The sequence below is a fragment of the Thamnophis sirtalis genome, unplaced genomic scaffold, assembly GCF_051295495.1.
Source record: "Thamnophis sirtalis isolate CommonGarterSnake01/CBP01778 unplaced genomic scaffold, rThaSir2_p1.2 scaffold_7, whole genome shotgun sequence".
Classification (NCBI taxonomy): Eukaryota; Metazoa; Chordata; class Lepidosauria; order Squamata; family Natricidae; genus Thamnophis; species Thamnophis sirtalis.
The window spans coordinates 28,833,073-28,852,468 of record NW_028261387.1 but is presented as its reverse complement, the minus strand read 5'-3'; the positions used below and the strand labels follow the sequence as shown (position 1 = coordinate 28,852,468).

Sequence of the window (19,396 nt, the reverse complement as noted above, 5' to 3'; positions counted from 1 at the left end):
GCTCCTGTCCAGGGGTGGGCTCAAAAATTTCAGCAATGGATTCACTGCCCTGTTGCTAGGTGGGCATGACCATGGCAAAGAATGCAATATTGCAGGCTAACACTGCTCACTGCCAAGAATTCAATCCTGAACCACCTCAAGGTTGATTCCGCCTTCATCATCATGGTCAGTAAAATGAGGACCCAGATTGTTGGGGAAAATATGCTGACTCTGTAAACTGCTTAGAGAAGGCTGTAAATCACTATGGAGTGATATATAAATCTAAGTGCTATTGGTATTATGGTATTTTTCATTGTAATTTCCAATTTATCATTTTAGAAATTTATCTTTTATTATTTAAATACTTTTTAATATATAAGCCACCCAGAGTCACTTCAAAATGAGATGGCTGGCAAATAAATGTAATAAATAAAAAAATCCATTTTAACAAGGGAAGTTTAACATCTGTTTACTCAGGCTATGCAAATGTTCAATTCAGAGTTGTGACAAAAAAACAATGTGCTCAAATGTCTAAATCAAATCTATAATTTTGATCAAAGCAACATAACTCTTGGTCTGTTTAGCAACTGTTCAGAGTTACAAAAGTGATGAATATCTAATTTTGTAATCAGTCCTCTCATTTATCACCTTACAGGTATGTAAAGCAAAAGAAAGCTGAAGCACAGTAAGTAAGTCATAGTTTCACTTAGCACCCACTTTGCTTAATGAATCAGTTGCCAGTTCCAATTGTAGTCAGTAAATGAGGACTACCTATACTCAAATAAGCTCAATGACAAATGGCATATCCAAACTATTCATGTAGACATCAACATCAAGAAAGTAGTGGACATATACTTTCTGAGAACTCTCTTATGCAGTGATGAAATGTAAAAAAAAAAAATTGCCACCGGTTCTCTGGGCATGGCTTGGTGAGTGTGGCTTGATGGGATCACGTGACTAGGTGGGTGTGGCAAACTTTTTATTTTTAAAGCATTTTTTTACTATCTATTTGCCCAAACCGGTAGTAAAAAATGCTTTAAGAAGTTAAAAAAAAAAGGTTCAGCTGTGTGGTGCAATCATGGGAACTTTCTTTTCACTTTTTAAAGCATTTTTTTTACTACCAGTTCGGGCAAATAGGTACTAAAATAAATTCTTTAAAAAGTGAAGAAAAAGGTTCCCACGATTGCACAGCACAGTTGTTTGTCATGGAACTGGTTTTTTTTCCACTTTTTAAAGCATTAAATGCTTAAAATGTGAAAAAAAAGAGCTTCTGACAATCACGTGGCTCATAACTGATCCATGTGATTGTCAGAAGCTTCCCCCCTGCGCTATTTGCTCGAACCGGCAGGAAAAAATGCTTTAAAAAGGGGGAGGGCAAGCTTCTGATGCTTCCGCAGCTCAGCTTAGAGCCGCAAGAAGCTTCTTTTTACTACCGGTTTGCAGAACCAATGACAATTGTCCCTACTGGTTCACATGAACTGGTGTGAACCGGTAGCATTTCACCCCTGCTCTTTATGTCTCCTTAAAGAAGGCATGATTTTCTTGTATTCATACAATAAACACCTGCCATGTGAACTCAGGAGCAGGTTCCAATTGTTCATACCCAAACCCCCTTTCAGCAGATTTCCTGCTCTGAATACAAGTACAGATAGTCCTTGATTAATTACCCTAATTGGGACTGGCAACTCTGCTGCTCAACAAAGCAGATCCTAAGTGAAACCATGATTGTACCAGTAGTTACAATCGTATTTCAGCTTTCCTTTACAGACCTGTAAAAGTCATAAATATAAACAAGAGTCATAAACATAATTTTGTCACAAAATTAATTGTCCACCATAGTTACTAAGTGGAAAATCATATGACCACAAAAGTTGGAAAGACACAAGACTAGTCAATTTCATACTTTTCATTTGCCTCCTAACCAGTCCCTCACCCTTTGGAATCGTTGGGTGCCTGCTTAGTGTCTTGTACACATTGAAAGCAATGCAGCCAAGGTAAGAGCCATGGACATGTTTCGAAAACACCTTATTCTTTTGAAATTTATTTCTCTCCAATCACATCATTCTATCGGGGTGGGGGTGGGGTGGATAAGCGGTTTCTTTAGGCAATCTCTTTTTTGTCTGACCTTTTACCATTTCTGACACAATCATATTACAGAACAGCAAACAGCTTACTCTCTTGATTTCCTCTTCAATCTCTCTGCTCTGCAGGGGTTGGGATGGGGGAACAGTCAAGCAAAGGAGCAAATGATACCTTAAGGAAATTGGTTGTTCCTTCTCCTCCGCCCCTGAAATTTCAGAGAGTAGAGATTGAAGAGAAAGAGGTTTCAAGAGAGTACTTTTAAATTGTTTGCATAGTGCACCTGCATCTCCCATTCCTGGGCTGCCACTGCAATTGCAATGTGTACAATGCTTTCAACTTGTAGAAAAACAAAGAGCATATATTCTTGCAATCCCTTTCTATCCCACCATTCTGCTTTATAAGGAGCAAGAACAAAAAGCCGCAGCTCAAGCAGAAAATAACATAGACTTTATTAAGGATACTGCAAAGATCATAAATGGTCGCAAACTGGTCATGACATTATTTTTTTTCAGCACTAACATAGCTTAGAATGATTTTCTGAACAAATGGTTGGTAAGCAAGGACTACCTATACCTGAACATTACCAATACAGCATTCTAGGTAGTCAGGTCTAAAAGGTGAATATAAAGTATCAACCATTCAAACCTTGCCTTCGAAAGCATATTGTAAAGAACAGATTAGAATGGAATGGTAACAAGATTTTTTTTTTAACTGTTCTGCTGTTATCTCTGGATACACAATGATAGAGATCTCAGAAAGACATTAGTTCAGCTGCTAGTTGCAATTTGGCAAGTTGTTTTATTTAAAATGCCATCCAATACAACTGCTAGGGAAACAGTACAGTACTTGACAGTGCATTATAGCAACCGTAGATACAGCTCTCCGATTCTAGGGGAGTTATTGCAGACTTTATCCTGAAGTGCATTTTCTGATCCTTGAAATGCCTCTGTAGACACCCTAGGCCTGTGCATCAATCACAATCAATGAGATCAGATTAGAAATGAAACCAAGCAGATGAGATCCAAATCCTAATATATAATCTAAATCCTAATATATAATCCAAATCCTAATATATAATATAAAAACCAACTCCAAATTTTTTAATGTTTTTTGAAGTCCATTGGATCTCAGACAGAACAACTTAAAATATTCTCTCTACAAAGGTGGTTTGGAGCTGCTAATCAAACCTTAACTAGCTAGCAATCTGGCCAAAAATAAGGAAACCTGAGTACTTCCCACCCACAGAACATGTCCCTTATCAGAACAAAAATATCAATTGATGTTTGCATGTACTCCGTGTGCATTCTTAATGTGCAGAAATGTACTGTTGGATAGTTTTTGGACTTCATTGTGTGCATTCACTCTGTCCATGCTGTTGTGTTTTGTTCTGATATCAAAGCTATTCAAACAGTTAAGAAATATCAAAGCCAAGTTCTCCATTTTACACCAACACATATATAAACAAACATATGCAATGAGTAACCTAGTTATTTTTGCTCAGTCTTTGCTTGGCAAGCAGGCAGGTTGCAATATGTGTGTGTGTGTGTGTGTGTGTGTGTGAGAGAGAGAGAGAGAGAGAGAGAGAGAGAGAGAGTGAGAGTGAGAGTGAGAGAGAGAGAGAGAGAGAGAGAGAGAGAGTGAGAGTGAGAGTGTGAGAGAGAGAGAGAGAGAGATGATCAACTTCTAAAACTTGAACTGTGAAGGATTATACAGGAAATCCACTAGTTGTAATGGATCTTGCCCATCAGGTTTTAACTTGTGATGGCTATAAATCAGATAACCTATGTGACTGACCCAATTTTACAAGTTTTGTAGAGGTCATTAAGTGAGTCCGTGGTTGTTAAGAGAATCAGTGGTTTGCTATGGGTGTGATTTTGCTGAAAACTGGAAGTAAATGTGGCCTGATTGTGAAGGGCCCAAAGTGTGGTCATATGAACACAGAAGGATGGGTGACAGTACCCCAAGAAAGGCCCATCATAACTTCAACCTGTTGCTAAGCAACCAGTCCAAAGTTAGGACTACCTGTATCTGGCATAAGATTCTGAGAGATTGCAATGATTTTGACAAAACGGAGCTTCACTATATTTAATGCTTTCTTGAGGATTTCACTCTACTCTTTAATACATGGCAATGATTAAAAGCATTAGCAATAAAATCAATGATAAATAAAAATTACCGTATTTTTCAGAGTATAAGACGCACCTTTTTTCTCAAAAAAGTGGCTGAAAATCTGGGTGCGTCTTATACACTGAATACAGAATTTTTTGCCTCCTGAAGCCCCGTCCCTTCACCAAAATGGCCGTGCATAGCCTTATGGAGGCTTTCAGAGAATTCCTGGGGGCTGGGGAGGGCAGAAATGAACAAAAAACAGTCTGTTTTTTGCTCAATTTTACCCCCACCCCCCAGGAACACTCTGCAAGCCCCCTCCAAGGCTATTCATGCTGTTTTTTTTAAAAAAAAACGGGCTCATTTCTGCAAAAAATGGAATGTTTTTGGGAGGTTTGCAGAGTGCAAAAACTTTTTTCCCCTTTTCCCCTTTCGGAAAGCTCTTTAACTGATTGATAAGAATTACATTGATCAAGTGCTGTGCCAGCAGAAACAAAGTCTTAGGTGCTGCAGATTATCAGTGATAAATACACCGGGAAATATCTACCTACCTACCCTCTCCTTACCTAGCTACTGCATTTCTCTCTCTCACTCTCCCCTTCTATCTACCAACTTTCTCTCTCCCTATCTATCTACTGTATTTCTCTCTCTTTCTTTCTTTCTCTCCATCCCTCTACCTACCTACACACACTCTCCCTCATTACCTACCTACTGTATTTCTCCCTCTATCTCTATTTCTCTCTCTCTATCCCTTTATCTACCTTCCTACCTAACTACTCTCTCTTTCCCTACCTACCTACTGTATTTCTCTCTCTTTCTCTCCCTTTCTATCCCTCTATCTACCTACTATTTTTTAAAATTTGCCTCTTCAAAACCTTGGTGTGTCTTATACTCCGGAAAATACGGTACTATATTTTAAGAACAGATAGTTTGAAGGTAAATTCATTCCAATAATTAAAAATAATTCTTAATCTGTTTTAATGCTGAGAAAACCAACTTGCAAAAAGTAGTGAAGGTTTGAGACTTTTTAAAAATGTTAGTTCAGTTTACTCCACAGAAACATGAGTTACAGTTATTAAACGGTCTTTCAAAGTTTCAAATGAATACAAAACTTTAGATGTAGTTGTCTCTGCCATAAAATAATGGTAAACTATTTTTCACACTTGACTCCTTGTAAAACTACTTTTAAAATCATCTGTTTTGTTTCAGCAGATTTCAAAGTTTTAAAAGTAACTTGCTTCAGTTTGCTTTCATGTTTTTAATGCACATTTCCAATTAGGCATTCTCTGATAAAAGTTTATAATATAGTACTCATTTCTTCTGATGGGAAGAAGCATAGTACCAGTAGCTTAAAATGGTACTGCTCTAAAACTATTCATTAATATTCCTCTTTCCTTTATGAAGCATTATTCAATAAATAGAAAAAGCACTGATGGAACTGCATCTTGATTTTTTTTCTGTCCTAATTTCACTTTTTTTGTGGCTGATTGTAGCTTTCTGCTCTATTTTAAAGTAGACAAGCATAAAGTCACCAACTGATTAATTGCAAAACTTAACCAAGTATATAAAAATTGAGAGCTGTGAAAACTTAGATCCTTGTTAGTTCCCTTAAAGTTTTCGACAGCCATCCTCTGTTTTTAAGCCCTTTTGCCCTTCTTCCAGACATACAGACTGAAAGCTCAAACAAACATACTTTACTCACTGGAGTTTAGTTACTGGAACAAACCCTGATTAGAGTGAGCACTCTGATAATTTGAAAAAAAAAAAAAACCTTTACCTGATGCAAGCCTACTGAGTCAGATTTTATATTTCAGAAAAAGGCGAACTTTTTAAAACTTGTGAGCCAGTCAGATTCGAACAATTTGTGGCTTTTGTCACTTTTTAGACCACAAAACATCATTGTCCACAAGTGAATTTTGCATACTAATTGATTATATTTGTTCATCTCGTGTCTCACATTTTTTCCTGCCAAACTAGTTAGTGTTATCAATTGATGGTTAACAGGTATCTCTGAAAATCAGTCAGTCAGTCAGTCAGTCAGTCAGTCAGTCAGTCAGTCAGTCAGTCAGTCAGTCAGTCAGTCAGTCAGTCAGTCAGTCTGTCTGTCTGTCTATCTATCTATCTATCTATCTATCTATCTATCTATCTATCTATCTATCATCTATCATCTATCTATCTAATTTATTGGCAGCCCATCTTGTGACGGGGTAAATCTAGGCAGCTTAGGTAAAACTGTATGTATCCATACCATATCCAACAAAGATATCACACCAGTTGATTATATTCACAGCAAGTAAAAAAAAATGGACATGAGATTTTAATGCTAAAAGACAAGCAAAAAAAAAAAAAAAGTGAAAGCCTGATGTGCAAAGCCATAATGTGGTTTAATACTGACATTGTATGTCATGCAAACTTACCCAACCATGGCTTTTTTCAATAAATGATAGTTAAGTAAGCTTAGCTGAGTACGGTGCTAAACCAGACCATAGAATGAAATTTTTCTTATATTTCACTCAATTAAGTTGGAGAATTTTATTTATTTTGTATTTATTTCATCTATTTTTTTCTCTGCATACATAAAAGTAGAAGAAATTTAACTCCTAATTTCATCATATATCCAGATGAGAGGACTCTGGGAGAAGTATTAATCAATACATATAAGATACATGAATTAATATACAGGTACAGAGAAGTACAGACAAGAAAATATATTTAGCCTATGTCATAAGTTCTGTTAATAGGGCAGATGGAAAAATGAGAATATTTCTGTTATTTAAAGATCAGAGGATTCTTTGTATGTCTACATCAGCTTGTGGCTCTGGATAAATCCAGAAGGATTTCCAATCTACCTAAATCATTATAGCTACAAAAAAAATCTAAATTAAAAATATTATATAGCAGGCATTATGATTAGAACATATGGAAATAATTAAAATAAACCTTGTTCTATTTGTGTATTAAGGTTACAGTTATAATTTTTTGTTGTTATTTTGATGACTTTAAATATCTGGAATCCATGAGGATTAAAACGGTAAATAAAGTGCATAAAGTTTTAAACTTTAAACACTATATATCCCCTATAAATTTACTTAAGCTTTAAGGAAAATATATTGGCATCATATCATTTGATATTTGTATCATCAAATAATTCAATTAAATAATTCCAATAAAAGACACTACAGCTAATAGGATTGTGCAATGTTTTGGATTCAATTTCAAAACTTAAGAGTAGTGAAACATTTGAATCCAAAATGGGAAAGGGTTAGGCAACATTTTGATACTTTCAATTTTTGTTGCTAGACCAATAGCGATATATAGCAGGGGTGTCAAACTCATCATCATGGTGGTGTCACGTAGTGTATCGTGACTTTCTTTCCTTCACTAAACTGGGTGTGGCATGGCCAGCATGTGACACATCTGGCCCGCAGACTCCTAGTTTGACAGCCCTGCTATATAGGCATGGGGAAAATACATATTTTGCTTTAATAAGATGTTTAATAAGGTATTAAGGAAGGGATCATGACCACGTATTATCACCCTTCTATCTCTTTAATTCAAACACATTTTCCTTGTCTACACTGGATATGAATACTGATTACCAAAAAGGTGTTTAAAACACAAGCATAACACCAGTATGTAACTCTTTAAAGTTATAGTTAAAAACTCTTATTTTCCCAGGATTGCATGTCACTTCCTTCATTTGTTAATTACAGAAGGGAAGTGGAAGATTCCAGGAAAAAACACAGCTGCTTTAAATTACAGGCAGATACATTTTGCTGCTTGCACCTTTTTGGCATTGAAGGATCTTTTTAAAACTGAACCTAAATTCAATCTGAATCAGAGCACTGATGGCTCTGATCCTATTTTGAGATAAGTGTTTAATTCTAACCATATGTAATGTTGTATCAGAGGGAGACATAATATTATAGCTTTATAGGGTAGTAATAAGAATTGCCAAGTGGTCTCCAGAGACATGATAAAGTACTACTGCTACTCAAAACCATCAAGATCTTAAAGCTACTTGTTCTGGTTGAATTATTTAAATACTTCTTACTATTTTAATTCAGTGTCCAACAACCCTAGTCATAGAAAAATATAGTTTCATGAAGGCCATAATTAGGTACATTCTTCCTAAGTAAACCTTTCAACTCCTTGTTCCCTTTATATACACTTTCTTCAATGATGTGCATATTTCATAAATATAATTTCCCATAATATTTGAACTGGGGTCCTTCCAACTGAGGATATGAAAACTAAACAAACCTGGTGCATTTTATGGATTACAGCCTCAGTTCCTAAATATCACTCAACCCTGGGCAACAATCGCCAACATTCTTCAAACTATCCATTTTGTAATTCCAAACCCAATCTTATCTTAGAACATTAATTTCATTCTGCTCCAGCCCAAGGCCTGAGGAATAGCCAAGTTTTAAGAGATCATCTAAATAAAGTCAGAGTGGGGCCATATTGATCTCAGGGAGAATGTTGTTCTAGAGCTGTAATGCTATCAGAGTTTCCTGGGTCCAATCACATAACCCTGCTCAAACAATGGGACTGGGAACATGCTAATTCTGTAAGATTCTATAGGATGGGCGGAGACTATGAAAACATTTCATCATCAAATACTCTAAAATAAGGTGTTAAGCTCAAGGCCCACTGGCCACATCTGGGCCATAGTGTGCTGAGATCTGGCCCACATGGCCTCCCTGGAAACAGTGAAGGATGCAGCCCTCCTCAGATCTGCTTTCGGCAGTGACAGCCTCCTGCAACCCTCTGCCAGCAAAACCGGAGCCTGGGGAGGCTGCATGTGACCTGCCCGAGCTCCATTTTTCAGCCGCAATGGCCTCCTGCAGCCCTTTGCCAATGAAAAGGGAGTCAGTGACATCGAGCAGGTGAGGGATACTCTGGCCACACACCTCTGCCCCTCCTGAGATCAAACACAACCCTCATGTGTTTGAAATTGGGTTTGATACCCCTTCTCTAAAATTTGCTTTGAGATCAGGCCACTGTCATTCACTCCAGTTACTTAATCTTTAATAAAACCATGGAGATAGAACTTCACAGAAACTTGAACAGAAATATCTAAAGGGCAGGAGAGGGTCTCAGCCAAACAGCAGTTGTCAAGAACTTAGGGAACAAATGGTGTGACTACATGGTTTCTAAGAGCTACAGTTAAAATATGTAGTCTATAAGGTCCATGATACATTGCATTATACTCAGACAAAAGACTGTGATAACTTGGGAATCGGTGGCCATATTGACTCAGTGAACAAGCCAGGTAAGATTCAAAATGATGCTTTGCAAGAAGAATAAAAACCCTTCCTGTCTTTCTTATGCAAAGCATAACAGAGACTTGTAATAGGACCTTCAGCAACATGTGACACATAATCAAACATGGACCTCTGTATATTACTTCCAAATTTCAAATCCTTTCTCAATTATGGAAGAGGGAAACCTAACCATAAACAGCATATTTTTGGCACAAGGAGAGTCTTCCCCATTCAGGTTAAAGTTCCATTTTTATAAATGCAGGTCGAAAACAGAGTGAAATTCCTAACAGTGAAGATTTGATTATAAACTGCTGGATCCAGACCTCAAACTTCTTCTTTTGATTAGGTTTTCCTAGCAACAATTTCTTTTAGAGAATTCTTGAAGTCAATTTACCTTTATGTGACTCTCTACAGTTCTTTTTCAAATGTAAAGCATGTACGACATAACTGTTCATAATATAATTTTCCACGTCCAAGATTACAACGAGAGATAAAATCTACATATTTAGAAAGTATCACACACAGAGCTGGGTTATCCCTTTTATAGCTTTATCTGCAACAAAATATCTGATGGTCTGTATGTATGGCAAACTCCTTTTGACTCAGGGTTGGTATTTGGTCTATGCAAATCACTAAATAGCTCTAAATGGTGAACAGGGCAAGTTGCCATGTCCTGAAAAGGCTCTCTTTTCACTCCATTATGATGGTGATACAGGGTTAAACAACTCACTTTTAAGTAATGGGATTTTCTTAAAAACATAGTCATTCCCTAATTTGCAATCTGACAACCTGAGTTTTGAAACTTGTAGTTTGCCCTTTGTTCCCTATTTACGTAGAAAAAGAAGACACAGATCCCTTAATATATCATATAAAAGAGTAAAATCTACAAATAAGTGTTTTAAAAAATATGAGTCTCCACAATCATGGATATTTTTAAAAAATGAACAGTAGGGAGCAGCACAATGATGCACAGGAGATGCATTATAAAAATGACAGATTGCAAATCAAGATCATCCCTAAGTATACATCAGTTTTGGCTCAAATCAAAATGAGTACAACTTCAAATAATAAAATACTTGCTTTTTCTTTCTTTTTTTTAAAAAAATGTGTATCTGGAATTCCTTCTATGGGAGATAGAAGCTATAGAAAGGAGATAAATTGTTTGACTCTCCGATGTGCAATTACCTTATGAGCAGCCCCAGGGAACTACTAAAGCATCTGCAACATAACTGTACATAATAGTAAACACAAAAGAAGAAAAGGCATATTTTTGCAGGCTGTCACAATAACATGGCATTGTGTACAACTATTAGGATACAAAAGAAACTATTACTCAGTCACACAACAAACTCCACTCTTCAATCTTCTAACAGTAACCCCTGGATCCTGAAGACTCTTTCTTTCTTTCTTTCTTTCTTTCTTTCTTTCTTTCTTTCTTCTCTTTTAATCACACAATCACATATTTTTGTTTTTCCCTCTCCCTTGTGCAATTTAGTCGGGAGTAAAATTATGGAGATGAAGCGGATTTTCACAGGAGCTTCACAGACAGAGCAATATAATAAGAAGTCTGTCTTACAAAGCATACAAATCTGCCTTATTACAAATACATGTCACATATCTGGGAGAAAGCTTCCACTGTTCAGTTTAAAGAGATGATCAGCAAGAAAGTCCTCCTTTGCAAGGGCGGGAGCACAGAGAATAGAGAGAGTCAAGTTGGAAATGAGTATGGAATGAACAGTGCCTGTAGAATCTCTGCTTTTGTAATGAAGTGGGGAAATAATGAGCAGCTTGAAGCATTTCTCCTCACCAGAGCAATTACTGGGGACCCTCCTCCCTATCACGCCTATGCTGTGGGGAGGTAGTAGTTCAAGGCAGCCGAAACAAGACGTTTCCCGACCTTTTTTTTTTGTTACACATTATAACGGTTACTTGCACTAAGCTACTTTGTAGGTTGGCTGTCCTTCCCGAAGAAACTCTAGCCTCTCAACTACATAGGTCCGCACCAGCACGGGGTTGCCACCCACATTTCTAAAGCGAAGCATGCAGGTGGAGAAAAGAGGGAACGGCAGTCACAATGGGAGGGAGAGATCAACCAGTCTTCAACCAGTGGAGTAAACCTTCAAAGCACTCGAAGAAATACAATGGGGGAGGGGAGAGAGGGAGAGAGAGACGAAACACATGCATTTCCCATGTTGTTGCGTCCGCGCACGCTTACACATCCACACAATCACACAGAGACACCTTCCTTCATACACGTGTCCAGTTTGTTTTTCTACAGGAAAAAAAAGTCAAGGATAGAAAGAACGACACCTGTTATTCAGGAGAAGGGAGCCCCTTCCGCTTGTCCCTTCAGCACCTGCTCCTCAGAAGCCTCCGAGTCTGCCACCGAAGAAGTCCCGCAAAAGGAGAGCGCTGGCTGGGGGGGGGGGGGGGGGAGGACGGGACCGGGAAGGGGAGCGGGGAGGTTTCCTAAACGGACAATGGCTCCTCGACTTTTAAGATGTGCCCAGCGAGGCCCGGAAGCCGAGAGCGGGAAAGGGGTGGGTGACTTGGCGCCGAAGGTGTCTCCAAAGGTCAGGGATACAGCCCGAGTTGGCCAGACGCTGCACCCGCGCCCACCAGCCAGCCAGAGCCGTCGGAATGCGAAGCGGGCTCCCGCCGCCACCACCACCCCTCCTGCGCTGCGCGGAATCTCCGCGCCCCCTTAAGACTCACCTCGCCCCGCCAAGCCTTCCCCTCCTGGCCATGGCGCGCAGGGTCGGCGAGCGAGGTGGCCCCTCGTGTCCGCGTGCTCCCTCGCCTCGCGCACCCGGCTGGCTGGCTCAGCTCGCGCGCCTCTCCGCCAGCCGCTCCATTTCTCTCTCACACCCACCCACCCCCCTCCGCTCGTCGGGCGCATCCGCCTCCCGCTTCCTCTCTGCCCCCTCTCAGGCCACCACTGACGGCGGCGTTAAGCCGAAGGCAGCCTGGAAAAGAGGGGAAGGCGAAGCAGGATGCCTTGTTGTGCCTGAGGTGCCCCTACTCCTCCTCCTTTTTCGAGAAATGAGGGGTGGGTGGGTGTGCGCGCGCGTATGTGTATGTGTGGAAAAAACACCTTTCTTACTCCTGGCGAAGCGACGCGAGGGTGTCTCCGGCGTGTGAAAAGGGTGGTGGGAAGGGGGGAGAGAAAGAGAAAAAACACGCCGGATTCCCCTCACGCGACCACTCACCCGGGAAAGGCGAAGCGAGCTCGCGCCACCCTTTTGAGCCCTTCATCTCATCTCCAGCCTGTTGGCGACCGCGAATTGTTTTGAGCACCGTTCTCCTCTCTCTCACACACACACCACATACACGCGTTAAACCGAGGACAAACTTTGCAAGAAATTGCAGTTTTGTCTTCTCTTCCTCCTCCTGCCCCTCCCCTCGTGTTCTGTGGAAGGAATCGCATTAAGAGTAGCGTGGAATCGAGGGACAGGAGCGGAGAGTGGGGAAGATTTGCCAGCGGACGCAGACTTTCCACTAAAACTCTCCACCCGCCTGGCATCTCGGCGGCGTAATCGCCGTCGCTTTTTGGCCGCGCAAATGCATCTACTCCGTTCTCTCTTCTCTTCTCCTCCCCTCCCCCCCCATTCCACTCGTGAAAAGGGAGCTGGAGGTGCTAATAACACCTGGAAAGAAACTAACTTTAATTTGCCGATTTCGTAAATGGTGGTGTTAAAGAGAGTTGCTGGGAAATTATATATAGTTACACATTCTGTTTATAGACGAAGAAAACAGAGTGAATGCTAATGCCTTCAAGGAGGTGGTTTCTTTCCACCAGGAGCTCGCCAGCCCGTATATGAGCCGGTGATGTCTAAAGAAAACTTAATTTTCAAAGAGATCTGTTGAAAAATTCTACTGATTTCAAGACATATTCCATGGGGGGAGGGGGAAGGAGGGGAAATCAGATCTCTGACTCATTCTTTCATAGTCTTGCACCTTTGTACACTTTGTAACAGTCAGCCATTTTTCATTAATAAGCCCTGTTGCAGAAAGATAAAATTTTGTGTGTGATGGGGTGGGGGTGGGGATCCTCCCAATGGAGCATTTCTTGAGAAGTGGATTGTTCATGTCAGTGTTGTTATTTATTTATTTCCCTTTCTGGAAAACATACTGTAAGAACAAATCAACTGAAGGACTGTTTTTTTTGTTTTTTGTTTTGTTTTGTTTTGTTTCCTCCTGGCTCCCCTCAGTCACCCATGAAAATTTAATGAGGCATTTAAGGCTGCTACCTTCAGAGTCAATGAGCTGAGCATATGTAGTCTAATGCACTTGCTGTTGAGGCAATAGGTCTACTGCCTAGGTTTCTAGCTCAGCACTGGGCCTGTGAAAGCAGACCAGAAGTCATAGAGAAGCTATCGTTTCAATGCAGAATTCACGACCCATTAAACCTATTCTGTTATAGCAGCTTCTCCACAAACAGCACCACCTCCATTCCCTACAGGCGGGGGGGGGGGGGGGGGGAGATGTGCATTCATATCAGTTCCTGAAAGAATCTCTATTAGGCAAAGCATTGTCTTATCAAAAAGCTTCTTCAAAAATTAAGTTAGGAAGGAGTTAGCCTGACGCCTGTGAATTTGGACCAAATTTCTTTGGTAATAGTTACACTATTATCATATGTTAGACTAACAATTTAGAGCCATGTAAATTTCCAGTGTGGCCATATGCCCATACCATTCACAACGTACATAAAGGATTAAATGAACAGCAGGTCCACCAGCTTCCCCTCTTAACATTCAAGCAATATGAAGCAGCTTCTGCAAAGTCTATGCACATTTTTAGAAGACTAACTTTTTTTAAAAAAAGAAATATTAATGCTGGTTCAAACTAAGGTCTTATTGTAGGAATTGTGTGCAACACTATTCTACCATTCATGCGGTCTAGAGGTAACTCAAGTTATAAATGGAAAAAATCCTATTTTCTGCAAGTCAGAAGAAGTTCATAAAGGAAAGCTAGAGAGGTGAAGAATTTTAAAGCTGCAGAGCAGCAACTGAAAATGCCCCTCTCAGCCCCTGCCTTACATAATGTAAGATATAAGGTGTGCTCTCTAAGCTTAGTTGTTTTCATTATCCAAACTAGGTAGCATCATCTGTGCTAACTCTGTAGATATTAATGGATACTCTACATCAGGGGTGTCAAACTCGTGGCCCACAGGCCAGATGCATCATGCACTGGCTATGCCTACCCTGGGCAGTTTAGCAAAAGGGGGGGGAGTCACAATATGTCATGTGATGACAACATGACGTTGCAAGTTTGACACCCGTGCTCTGCATATTAATGGGCATCAGGAGAAGAATCTTTTGAAAATCTAAACTGCTGTCTTAAGAGGGACATTGTTTTGGGTTCTTTTAAACAGCAGCATTTGGCTAAGGAAAAACATTTCAATAGTGCTCCCATAACTAATAATTAAACTAAAATCATTGCCCAACAGAAAGCATCATTCATATATTGCTTTATATGGACAGTAGTCATTTTAGAATAAATCTGCTTTTTATCTATTCCTTTCTCTATGCATGAATAAATATACAGGCCAGATTCTAGCTAGATACTAATATGTTTCCAGGTTTTTTTTGTTTTTTTTGTTTTTTTTAAAAAAAAACATTTTCTGCTTCTGATGGTGGAGAAGCATGATTTGGGTCAGAGGTCAGCAAACTGCAGCTCTGGAGCCGCATGTGGCTCTTTCCTCCCTCTGCTGCGCCTTCATCACTGGTCGGCGCCAAAATTTTGAGAGGAGCTTCCGGGGTGGGGGGGAGAGAAGCACAGTGTGCCAGGAGAAGACTCTATGGCAAGGGGAGAGTTTTCCAGTTGTTTCCACAATTTATAGGGCTTTCGGTTATGACAAGTAGAGGAAAAAGTATGCCATGCTAGGAGGAGACTCTATGGTGGTAGAACTGAACTTCCGGTCAGTTCCAGAATTGAACAGGGGACTTCCAGTTAGGACCTTTGTGGCTCTCAGTTTTTTCTTTTCTGTGTGAAACGGGTCCAAATGGCTCTTTGAGTGTTTAAGTTTGCCGACTCCTGACTTAGTCTTCTAGGGAACTTCAGGTATGACTGAAATTTTAAACCTGGGTCTTCCAAGCCAATGTTCCTAATTTTTTAATCATTGCTAAAGTTGAAAAGTTAAGGGATTTTGTTAGAGTTAAGGTAGATGTCAGTTAGTATATGGAAAAACAAAATTGGCCAAAATCTGAAAAGGAATGCAGTTTGAAAAGTTACAGACAAAGTAAGCATTTTTTAAATTTGCACTTCTTTTTTTTTCATTTGCATCTATCTCTTTCACCACCTCTGAAAAAGAAACAAACACATTTTGCACATGAATTCTTTCCTTTCCATTTATTTATTTTCCCCAGAGTTTCAACTATGTTGTGCTATCAGATTCTTTTTATACCCATCTTCACTTATCTTTTAATAGTTGGCATGGGATGGTCTCAAAAAATTAAAAGGAGTAAGTTATTTCACACAAGTAGCTTCTGTGGGCAACTTTTTAAAACCAAATTCATCTTTCATTAACATTGTGCAACCCTAGGAAGAGATGCAGCTGCTTTAAATTGTTGCTGACAGATCCAATTTGACCAGCTTCAAATGTTCTAATGCACAGGTGTCAAACTTGCCGCATGTGACGTTTCGTGACATTTTTCCCCTTCACCAAGCTGGGATGGGCCACCAGTTTGACATCCCTGTTGTAATGCATCCTTCTCTCTAAGTTCAGAGTTGTGTGTGGCCCTACTTTCTACCTCAGGAACAGTCAGTGATGACAATGAATGTGCCACTTAAATTTGTATCCAGCCATTAAAAGCATCCCATCAGGATGGCATCTTAGGAGGGCAGGAAACACATAAGAACATGTTCTGTCTTTATGACCCAGCTCGCTCACCTATGTTCTAATAAAATCCTGCTGTTAAGATACTAGCTATAACTAAATTAAATGTTCCTAATTTTCCTTTGGACAATGATTATGCAATACAGTGCTGTTTACTAAGTTGTTATTTTAATATCTTTGGATTCTCAGTTGTAACTGTGGTTACTTTCATAAGTTGCAACTTTTCTATACAGAGCAATGCCGGACCTTGTGTATGGAAATAAAAATGTTGAATGAGATTAGCCAATTTGATGTTCTCTATTATAATTCATTGATTCAAATCACACTTAATATATAATATATATTTTGCAATAAGCACAAATAAAACACACACACACACACACACACACACACATATATGTGATTTGCTATGAATAAATGAGCATGCTGTAATTATACTGTGCAATTTTCTATATAAAAATTAAAATAAAATTGAACAGACTTGAAAAGTAATTTGAATTGCAATTTTTCATTGTACCCTTTCATTATGCAAGAGTTACCATAAGCAATCTGTTCCAATTTAATGTAAAATATTTTTAGTTCATAGCTTTACGTTGAAGATAATTGAATGAGGGCATTTACATGCACATGAATATTTCTCCCCATAGGAAGAGAAACAAGCATTACACTAACACAGTTCTGTCATGAAAATCTTTACATACATTGATTTTCAAATGTAACATTTTTAATTTAACAAAATTTGGTTTCTAATGAGTATATATGGAATTTTATTTTTTTACTTGTTTATCAAATTTATATGTTTATCTCACAAAAAGGTGATTCTGGGCAATGTAACATACTTAATTAAAAAACTCAATAAAATATAAAACATTTATTATTAAAAAAAATATAAGGCAGTGGTTGCTGATTTACCTCCAGGTACAATTCAAGGTACTGGTTATCACCTTTAAGGCCCTGTGTTCTTTTGCAGGACCTCCTGGGTATATCTACCTAACTCAGAAGATGGAACGCAGGTATGTATTTTGTGGGTCTCACTAAGGAAGTTCCCCTGATGGAACCTAAAAGAAGAGCCTTCTCTGAAGTGGATTCTTTCTTTTAGAACAACATTCCCCTGGAAATAAGGTTCCTCCTCATTGTTACTTTTCCAGAAGGCCCTGAAGAGATGGTTCTTATAACCAGTCTGGGGATCGTAGCTTGATTCAGAGGCAATCAAGTGACTTGCCTAATGTTTGTTGTTGCCACAGGTGGATGGGGTTCTGGGGTTTTTGCTTTGTTATTTTTGATGTTGAATGCTTCCTGGAGTCTCCATATGTGAGCCTAACTTTATGAATAGCGTCTCATATCCACTGACCTGTACCCATATAAACAGACTGTCAGAGACACATAGACACAGCACACCCAAACAGAGAGGGAGAGGGAAAGGGAGGGACTACAGCACCCCTTGAAGCTATAATAAATTCTTGAAGGACAATTTCCACACTTCTATCCCTGTCCCAGGATTTTGGTTGATGCCATATCCACCACCCAGCTGTGGATATTTCCAAAAGGGCTACCTGCCTAACGGTTCTGACCTAGGCTTCCCAAGAGCATGAAGCTACTCTTTGTCCCAACAAAAGTCCCTTTTATTAATTCACTGTGAATTATGCTCATTCACATCCAGCAAAGTCTTTCAAGGGAGGATTTACAGTCACAGACCTTATCTGGTTTGGAAAGCTGACAGGCAATATCTGCAAAACTTGGCAAGGAGTCTTGGAGAGTGAACTAATTGTGTCCTGCAAACTCCACTCCCCTTTCGCTCCTCTTTTATTTCTTCTGGGAGGGCCATTACTGTGGCCTTACTCCCAAGTCAATCCCTGTTCTTTAGTTGTTCTAACCCTAATCCTAACCCTTCGTCTGGCAACTTTGTGCATGCACACACTATGAACAGGCTCCAGTTGGTGTCTGCCTGGCTCTGAAGGAAGCTGATAACTGACATATGGCTCTGGCCCTTTCTCTGCCTCCGACACAGAGCCTTCATCAAAGCCTTCCCCAGACTCCAGAACTGGCCCATGTTCCTCCCCAACCTCCTCACTGTCTGAATCTGCTGACAGCTCCACTGGCTGCTGGCGGGCCTCAACACTAACCTTCCCAGCCAGGTCTCATGATACATGCCAGGTTGGCCCTCTCACCAATGATTAAATCACTAGTGAGGGAGGGCTTATTACAGACAGAGCCAACATTCAAAAGCAGCAACCAATAACCAGGATCTCTGAAGATATGCTGATAGGTACCAAGGCTGAGACTGAGGAGCTTCAAAGTGAGACTGGTGTAAAACAGTAGTCCCACATTTCCAAAGAATGACCTTCTCCCCATCTCCCACCATATCTCCCCATTTGCATTCTAAAAGGAATTTTGGAGAAGGCTGTTTGTTCCTCAAATATTTTTTTACAAAAGTGATATTTTATTTTATTCTTTTTTTCACATTTGATTTCTACCAAAGACTCTTTTGCTTAATGATTGCAGGCAACTTTGTGCATGCCTCCTGAGATCCAGATTGTGCCCTCCCTAATAGAATTAAGGAAAGCACTAAAGATGAAATTATTTCATGGAACTTACATTGTTGCTGGATGCTAAGAGAGGGTTGAATAATTTTACTGGTTCATTGTATGTGTTTATGAAGATACTATAAACTGCTGAGAAACTGTAGAGTTAAAATGTAAAGGTAAAGTTTCCCCTTGCACATATGTGCTAGTCATTCCCAGCTCTAGGAGGCAGTGCTTAACTCCATTTCAAAGCCAAAGATCCAGTGCTGACCAAAGACGTCTCCATAGTCATGTGACCAGCATGACTAAACACCAAAGGTGCACGGAACATTGTTACCTTCCCACCAAATGTGGTTCCTATTTATTCTACTTGCATTTTTACATGCTTTTGAACTGCTAGGGTGGCAGAAACTGGAACAAGTAATGGGAGCTCACTCTGTTATGCGGCACTAGGGATTCAAACCGCTGAACTGCTGACCTTTCTGATTGACAAGCTCAGTGTCTTAGCCATTGAGCCACCATATCCCTTTACATAGAGTTGGTGATATATAAATATGAGTGCATAATATTGTGGGTATTTTGGTCACTTGAATTTTTGA

General features: G+C 39.6%; 1 protein-coding gene across 14 annotated transcripts in view; it reads right to left on the bottom strand.

Moving 5' to 3' along the window:
* The window catches only part of DAB1 (DAB adaptor protein 1), a 788,454-nt gene that overhangs the window by 274,347 nt on the left and 494,711 nt on the right, over positions 1–19,396 (bottom strand). Inside the window, exon 1 of one of the 14 annotated variants that reach the window (XM_087719596.1) lies at positions 12,647–12,788. The exons of 11 other annotated variants lie outside the window; for them this stretch is intronic. The gene's annotated coding sequence lies outside the window, so the exon portion shown is untranslated. Of the gene's footprint in view, positions 1–11,747; positions 11,819–12,152; positions 12,171–12,646; positions 12,789–19,396 lie in introns of those variants that run through there. 2 more of the 14 variants (XM_087719598.1, XM_087719597.1) reach the window with 2 other exon arrangements.